Source organism: Pleurodeles waltl, chromosome 4_2 (assembly GCF_031143425.1).
Source record: "Pleurodeles waltl isolate 20211129_DDA chromosome 4_2, aPleWal1.hap1.20221129, whole genome shotgun sequence".
Classification (NCBI taxonomy): domain Eukaryota; kingdom Metazoa; phylum Chordata; class Amphibia; order Caudata; family Salamandridae; genus Pleurodeles; species Pleurodeles waltl.
The window spans coordinates 616,904,037-616,913,045 of record NC_090443.1 but is presented as its reverse complement, the minus strand read 5'-3'; positions in this window follow the sequence as shown (position 1 = coordinate 616,913,045).

Here is a 9,009-nt window from a genome sequence, read left to right as displayed (position 1 = left end):
GATTACCAAGACATATACAACATTAAAACAAATAATTCTTATGAAGTGCTTGGCTTCTTGGAATACACAGGCTGAATTTTGGGAAAAGTCCCTTGCCTCTATAAAGGCAATGGCGCCTCATTTTGACTTAGAAAGCGCAATGGACTCACAAATTCCATTACAAGTCGAGGTAATGTATTATATTACCTGTTATGGAAGTATTACCTGAGCAGGGAATAAGACTCTTCTTTCTGGAATATTGTGGGGGTACCGCTGGCAATGTAGAACCCGGACCTTATGATAATATTGTGATTAATTTTTATAATAATTTTGACCACAGGCAGATACAGCTAATGGATGAACTTGTCGATCTTATGCCAAATTTAGAGGGGAAACAAAAAAATCAACTGTGTTCCTGTGGTTAGGACATTATAATATCCTTGCATTGTAGTTTGTCTAATACACCAGTTTTCTGCATTTTGGGTGCTGACGGAACCGAGATGACTAATTTTAAACAAATGCCATATGGGGATGTGTTAAATAGGGTTTTAGTGACCTAGCATCTGATGTTTGTGACATTGAACTAAATAATCATAATCTCGACTCTACAAATAAGGGCAATGGAAATTGCAGCACTATTGATTTCATTACACTTCCATTGGACTTTGTGTCGCTTTTGACAAACTACAAGACTGTTGTTGCGACCATTATTGTTCTTATGATATAGATTTGAAGGTCAATAATAATGCTGGGGAGAGGCAAGATAGAGAATATTCCCAATATTCCCAAAATGAAGGTATAAGAGTGCAGTGGGACAAGATTAATTCTGGACACATTTTTCAGGAATAGAGATGTGGAACTCAGGATGCAATTATGCCATGTGCAAGTTATGATGAAGCCCAGTGAACTATTCTAGGATCCTATATTATATAATGCACCTCCATTTTGTCCATGTTAGAAAAACAAAAAGCTCTGACAAAAAATGAAAGGCCGTATCGGTGGTTTAACCCAGGTTGTACAGCCGCACATAAACAACTTAAACTGTCCCAAAAAACACCCACGGAACAACATTGAGGTGATTTTACGGGATAAGAACACGAGCATAGGAGGATCTAAAAGTCCTTGGTACTATAACAGATAGTCCCTGATTTGTGAAGGCGGTAAACATCCCTTTCTTTGTTGATAATAAAATGCTGAAGGTTGAATGCCTGACAAGGACTAATATCTAGGTCGGGCATTTTGCTAATGACTTTTATTCAGATGGCACCATGCTAGAGTTACCACACCAGGGAGAAATATATAAACAGGATGCAGCTCTACTTTCTAAGTGGCATGACTAATGGTATAGGTATCATCTTAGCAAAACGTAAATGCATATCTGGTAAAGCCCCTGGAGGAGTCCCAATGGATATTTCTAAAAATAATACAGCATTTTGAGCCCCAGTGTTAACACAGGTCATTAGAACAGCCACATGGTCCTAGACATAGCAACCTGGAAAGTGACGCAGGTTCCCTATGAATGGGAGGGTCTCATATTCCTTGAAGGTAGCTGTGAGTCCAACCATGCCTGTTGATTGTTTGCTAGGTAATGACCTGGAAGATTCCCCTTGGAAAGAGGTGGAACACAGATCTCACTTTAAGATGTTGGGTCTGCCTGGGTGGGTATGCGTATCCACCCGGTCAATGGCAGCCTGTCAGGGTAATCAAGAGCCGGGCAGGGGGTGTGGGAAACCGGCCCCAGAAGTTCCCACGGTCCGGGAGCAGGCGGAGCCTCAGGGTGACGCCCCGGGTCCTACAGGGGAACAGGTGGCTGAACTAGGGGAGGTCCCTGAGCTGTCGCAGTGGCAGCAGGAAGGGGGCCCACCAGGGAAGCATTCTGTGCAGTACAGAAGACGTGCCCTACTTTGAAAGGTTTGCGGCAGCAGGCTGCAGACCAGGCGGCTGGCAAGGATCCAGGATCACACCTGATTTATTGGGAGGATGACCTCCTGTACAGCGAGCCTAAGGTTCCCGAGCCTGGGTCAGCCCGCGTAGCCCGGGTACCCCAGTGCTTCAGGGACTTCCTACTGGGGTTGGCTCATGATGTGCCTTTAGTTGGACATTTGGGGCAGGACAAAACCTTTGAGAGGCTTGTCACCCATTTTTACTGGCCCCTAATGCGCAGGCACTCAGATGCACATTGCAGGTCTTGTCAGACTTGCCAGGCAAGTGGCAAGAGTGGGAGGAAATATAAAGCTCCCCTCCAGCCTTTGCCTGTTGTCAGTACTCCCTTTGAGAGGGTAGGCATTGTCATTGTGGGGCCTCTGGATCCAAAAACAGCCATGGGCAACAGGTTTATCCTGGTCTTGGTGGACCATGCCACCCGGTACCCAGAAGCCATTCCGTTGAGATCAATCACTTCCCCTGTGGTGGGTCGTGCTTTGATGGGGGTTTTTACCCGCATGGGGTTCTCCAAGGAAGTGGTATCTGATAGGGGAACCAACTTCATATCCACGTAAATGAAGTCTCTGTGGAAGGAGTGTGAGGTAACCTACAAGTTCACCACCCCTTACCACCCCCAAAGTAATGGTTTGGTTGAGAGATTCAACCGCACCCTAAAAGGCATGATCATGGGCCTGTCAGAGCCCTTGAGGTGGAAGTGGGACGTCCTCTTGCCATGCCTTCTGTTCATCTACAGGGAGTTGCCTCAAAAGGGACTTGGGTTTACTCCCTTTGAGCTGATTTATGGTCACCCTGTGAGGGGACGTTTGAGTCTGGTTAAGGAAGCTTTGGAGAAAGCCCGTAGTAAACCCCCCCATGATGTATTAAGTTACATGCTGGCTTTGAGAAACCAGACTGCCCGCTTCAGGAGTCTCGCTCAGGAGAACCTGGAAGCAAGCCAGGAGGATATGAAACGGTGGTATGACCAGAATGCCACTCTGGTCGAGTTTCAACCTGGTCAGAAAGTGTGGGTCATGGCGCCAGTGGAGCATAGGGTGCTCCAGGATAAGTGGACTGGGCCATTTGAGGTGGTGGAGCTCAAGAGCGAAGTCACCTACCTGGTGGACTTGCAGTCTCCAAGGAACCCTTTAAGGGTCCTGCATGTCAACCGCCTCAAGCCACACTTTGAGCGGACTGAGCTGTCATTGCTCCTTGCGAAGGATGATGGGGTGGAGGAGGAGAGCGAGCCTCTTCCTGACCTCCTGTCTGCAGGAGAAAAAGATGGGTCAGTGGAGGGAGTGATCCTCTCCCCTCCCTGAATGAGGAGCAGCAAGGTGACTGTCACAACGTGTTGGGGCAGTTTTCCTCACTGTTTTACCTGATCCCAGGAGTCACACACTTGTGCTCACATGATGTGGACACTGGGGACAGTACACCTATTAAACAGAAAGTTTACAGGGTGACTGACAGGGTGAGGGCATGCATTAATGATGAGATTTCCAAAATGCTTATCCTAGGGGTTAGTGAGCAGAACTTGGGCCAGCCCAGTGGTATTGGTCCCCAAAGCTGCTGTCCCTGGTGCCACTACAGAACTCAGGTTCTGTGTGGACTACCGGGGACTCAATGCTGTCAGCAAGACTGACGCACACCCCATCCCCCTAGCTGATGAGCTCATTGACCGGTTGGGAGCTGCCAAGTACCTCAGTACGTTTGATTTAACATCTGGGTACTGGCACATTGCCTTAACTGAGGGGGCCAAGGAAAGGTCAGCATTCTCTACACCAGATGGCCACTTTCAATTTAAAGTGATGCCATTTGGGATGAAGAATGCCCCTGCCACCTTTAAGAGGTTGGTCAACCAGGTGTTGGCTGGGCTGGATGAGTTCAGTGCCATTGCTGTGTTTAGTTCCACATGGGAGGAACAGCTGCAACACCTCTGGAGAGTGTTAGAGGCCCTGCAGAAGGCAGGCCTCACTATGAAGGTGAGCAAGTGCCAAATAGATTGACACGATTCTGGCGTGGAAACCTCCCAAGACCCAGACTGAAGTGAGAGCCTTTTTTGGTCTCACAGGATATTACAGGAGGTTTGTAAAGGGATATGGTACCATTGTTACCCCCTTAACTGAGTTGACTTCTAAGAAGCAACCCAGGAAAGTGATCTGGACAGAGGCTTGCCAGAACGCTTTTGATACCCTGAAGGCTGCCATGTGCACATCACCCGTGCTGAAGGCACCGCACTACTCCAAGGAGTTTGTTGTGCAAACAGACGCCTCAGAGCATGGTTTGGAGCAGTACTCTCACAGCTGAATGAAGAGGGCCTAGATCAACCTGTAGCCTTCATTAGCAGGAGGTTACTACCCAGGGAACGTAGGGGGAGTGCCATAGAAAGTGAATCGTTTGCTGTGGTTTGGGCACTGAAGAAGCTAAGACCCTAACTGATTGGGACTCACTTCCGAGTTCAGACCGACCACAGGCCCCTCAGATGGTTAATGCAGATGAGGGATGAGAATCCAAAACTGTTGAGGTGGTCCATTTCCCTACAGGGGATGGACTTTACGGTGGAACATCGTCCTAGTACAGAGCACGCCAATGCTGATGGTCTGTCCAGGTTCTTCCATCTTAGTGATGAGAACTCCCAGGAGGTTGGGTAGTTGCTCCCCACTTTCAGCTGGGGGGTACACGTGTTAGACTTTTCATCTTTGGTGTGGTCTCCCTTAACTTTTTGCCTCTGTTCCCCAGGTTGTTGATGTGTGCTGGACTCTGATTCTCCTGTTTTTGTTACACTTTGGCACTTTACCACGGCTAACCAATGCTAAAGTGCAAGTGCTCCTTTATAAAATGTGTATGTAATTGGCTTATCCATGATTGGCATATTTGATTTATTAGTAAGTACCTAGTACAGTGCAATAGAGGTGCCCAGGGCCTTTAAATCAATTGCTACTAGTGGGCCTGCAGCACTGGTTGTGCCACCCACATAGGTAGCTCTGTAATCATGTCTCAAACCTGTCACTGCAGTATCTGTGTGTGCAGTTTTAACTGTAAATTCGACTTTGCAAGTGTACCCACTTGCCAGGCCTAAACCTTCCCTTTTCTTACATGTCATACACCCCTAAGGTAGGTGCTAGGTAGCCCCAAGGGCAGGGTGCAGTCTATGGTTAAGGTAGGACATATACTAATGTGGTTTATATGTTCTGACAGTGAAATATTGCTAAATCCGTTTTTCACTATTAAGAGGCCTGTCCCTCTCATAGGTTAACATAGGGGCTACCTTTAAATCTGATTAAAGTGTAGATTCCCTTTGGGAGCGGATGGACATGTGGAGTTTGGGGACTCTGAGCTTTTAGTATAGTTGATTTTAAGAATGTGTGTTTGAAAATGCCACTTTTAGAAAGTAGGCATTTTTATTACTAATACCAGTTCCATGACTCTGCCTGTTCGTGGATTCCATGTCTGGGTCAGTTTGACAGTTGGGCTGGTTGCACCTCACACTAGACAGTGACACAAAGGGAGCTGGGGTGTAGCATGCATATCCTGATGAGCCACCTGTGCTAGGAGGGAGGGGAGAAGTGGTCACTCACACCTGAAAGGGCTGTGCCTGCCCTCACACAATGCAGTCTCCAACCCCCTGGTGAGTGTCTGGGTCTGGCCTGGGCCAGGCAGTATTTCACATTCAAAAGAGACTTTACTTTGAAGTAGGCCTACTTCCAAGGAGAAATTGGATATAAGAAGGGCACCCAAAACCACAGACTTTAGATCACTTCTGGACATCAAGAGGAACCTCTGCCTGGAGAAGAGCTGAAGAGCTGAGGAGAAGTGCTGCCCTGCCTGTGACTGTGCTTTGTGGAGCTATCCTGCAGTTGCTGCTTCTGCCAGAGTAAGAGGGCAAATACTGGACTTTGTGTGCCTTCCATCTTGTGAAGAAATCTTCAAGGGCTTGATTTAGAGCTTGCCTCCTGTTGTTTAAATCTCAGGGACAGTAAAGACTTCTCTCTGCCAGCACCTGGAGTCTCTGGAGAGACTCCTACTCTGCCCTTTGGTGCCCATCCAGTTCCTGGGACCCTGAAAGGAGAGGCTGGCAGCATAAAGACAAGAAAATGGTTGACGTAACTCGGATCTGCGGCTGAAGAAATGACGCGCCGCAGGCTCGACAGCTAAGAAACGACGCTCGCAGGAAAACGCAACCGAAGAATCGACGCACGTAGCAGGAGAAACGATGTGCAGCATCGCTGACGGAGGCTGGGAGATCACAACCTGCGCTGCGGGGTTTTCGGATCATTGTGCGGCTGGATTTCCGACTCAAGTACTGCTGTGCGTGGAAAAACAACGTGAGACCCAAGAGTGCTGACCGGATCGGCACATCGCACTCCTGCGAAGAGAAGAAATGACACACCCTGACCCGGCAAAAAGAGAAACAATGCACGGTCCCTCTCGTGAGTGGAATCAACGCTTCACAAGCCCATTTTTGACACACACTCACCCGTGCGGGGTTATTTTTTACGCTCACCAGGTACATGTTCACGCTAGCAGTGCTAGTGTGTGTTTAAAACTACTTAAAGACTCTTTTTGCATTTTTTATTGAACTGTGTATGGTGGATTTTTGTTGTTTTGGTCTTGTTTTGTTTAGATAAATATTTCCTATTTTTCTAAACTGATGTTGTGTCATCTTGTAGTGTTTTCATTAAGTTACTGTGTGTGTTGTTACAAATACTTTACACCTAGCACTCTGAAGTTAAGCCTACTGCTCTGCCAAGCTACCAAGGGGGTGAGCAGGGGTTAGCTGAGGGTGATTCTCTTTCACCCTGACTAGAGTGAGGGTCCTTGCTTGAATAAGGGGCAACCTGACTGTCAACCAAAGACCCCATTTCTAACAACCAGCATACAAAAAAACTAGATAGGAACTATTCAAATTGTTACCAACCTATCTCTCTAATTAAATATGTGGCAAATATTCTATGAAGATTACCCCTCACTGGATGAGAGGAGTGGGTCGAGAATAATAACATCTTAACTAAAGTTCAGTTTGACTTCCAGCCAGGGGTGAGTACTTTGGAACACTGCCTTAATTTATATGTCCTGATGGGGAAACATCTCAAGGCCACAACAGGAGCCATTCCTATGGCATTTCTGGACCTCTCCTGTGAATTTGACACAGGAACTCACATTGTGGGCCATCATAAAGGAGTTAGCTGGGAGTTGAAAAGGCACTGATCAATGTATTATCTGCTTGGAAAGATAGACCACTATTAGGCAAATGCCCAATCCTGATGCTCCTCTAGACAGATGACTCTCTCCTTACCTCAAGGACCATGAATGCGAGGCAAACCCTTCTAGACCCATTTACCACTTATACCTAAATACAAATCTGAAAAAAACCATTATCATGAGAAGTGACCCAAAGAATATTACGTAAAAAGCCGACACTATTGGGGGCAACTCAGTAGCTGAAGCCAAGCTCTTCCCATATTTAGGTATCCCGTTTGATTCAACATTAATCTGGAGCTGCTTCTATTGAAGTTGTTCTTCACTTTGCAACCAAATTATGTCACAAACCTGTTAAAGAAATTGTCCAAATCTACAAGTGCAAATGCACCTTGGTGGGGCAATATCGGGCGGGCCTCTGGATCTACATTAATACTAAAATATTACAGAAGGTAGAGAATAGCTTTGCACGCAAACTCTTACCCATTCCTCAATCTACAGCTACACATACCAGCCAATCAGGGATAGGGTTGGTCTATATGGAAGACAGTATACAAAAGAAGCCTCCTACACTATTGGCAACACCTGAGAATAGCTTTTCTAAACTATTGATAAAAGATTGAATAACATGATGTACATTTCTTGGATTGCATATGTGAAGCTGGTTCCTAGTGAATTTGGCATTCCAGGACTCTTTAATAATCCAGGGTCGGTTAATGCCAACTCCAAAGGGATCACTGACCAAATATCATTACCAAAAATATTATTAGGACAGAAGATTGTGTAAAAAATATCGAGGATCAAAATATTGAGAAGGTAAGTGCAAATAGGTAAGTATAGATTTACTATTCTTAACTCCACATCTATGGACCTTGAAGATATATATATAGTGTCAAGGTACATTTATGTGGCATTATATAAATTAAAACATTGCTTACTTACAGAAACTTACCTTCACAGTATTTTTGTCCTCAAGATTATTGACAAAATATTATGCCACATAATATTTTTGATTCCGATACTCTGCCTAAACACCCTCGAAAGAACTTTTTAAAAATCTGTTCTTTAACCATTGTGATGAAGAACTCACAGTAAAAGACTTGAAGCACCAGATGGTGGCATCGGACTCTGTTTTGAAAAGCACTCCCGACCTACAATTGAATCTACTTTTAATCAATAATATTAAATATAGCTATTATCTGTCTATGTTTTACCACTCTTCATGATCTGTTTGAACTCTCCAGTCAAGGAAGCTGGTTCAAAATTCTCCCCAAATGTGCATGTGATAAGTCTTCCAATCGAAACTCCTGCCACTTTATGCTTTCTTGAACCTTTCATAGCTTTATCAAAATTGCTTCTTGGCCCCGGTTTTACAATCGGCTAATATAAGACATTATAAAACTGTTTTATTTTTTTTACATCAACTAGGCTCAAGTCAAGTTTATTATGCAGTGATCATTTTTATTAGATCCGCTTTGCAGGTCAGGAATAGATAAACTGTGGCTAATTGTCTGAAGAAATGCTGAATTTAAGACTCTGTTGTTGCACATGAACTGGCTTTCATTGAAAGCCCATATTAATGTTTGTTTTCAGTTTATTTGTTTTAATATTTCATGGATCAAATTAAGCGCACTTTTATAGCTGGCACATCCGAATAAAGAATGTTGTGAGTGATTGATTGAAATTATTGATTTCTCTGTAATTAATCATTTCTAAGGTGGCCGTCAGAGTCCCTCTTGGGAAACTGTCCTTTCTTTTGCCATCTCGCTCCGAGCAGTTCTCAATGCCTCCTGTACAGGAAACTCTGGTGGGAACATATCTGGTGACATTTGGGACTTAGTAGTGTGGAGAAACGTAGAAAAGCTTACCTTTTCAATGAGTAGGAAGAATGTTTTTAGGGCATCTCTGGAA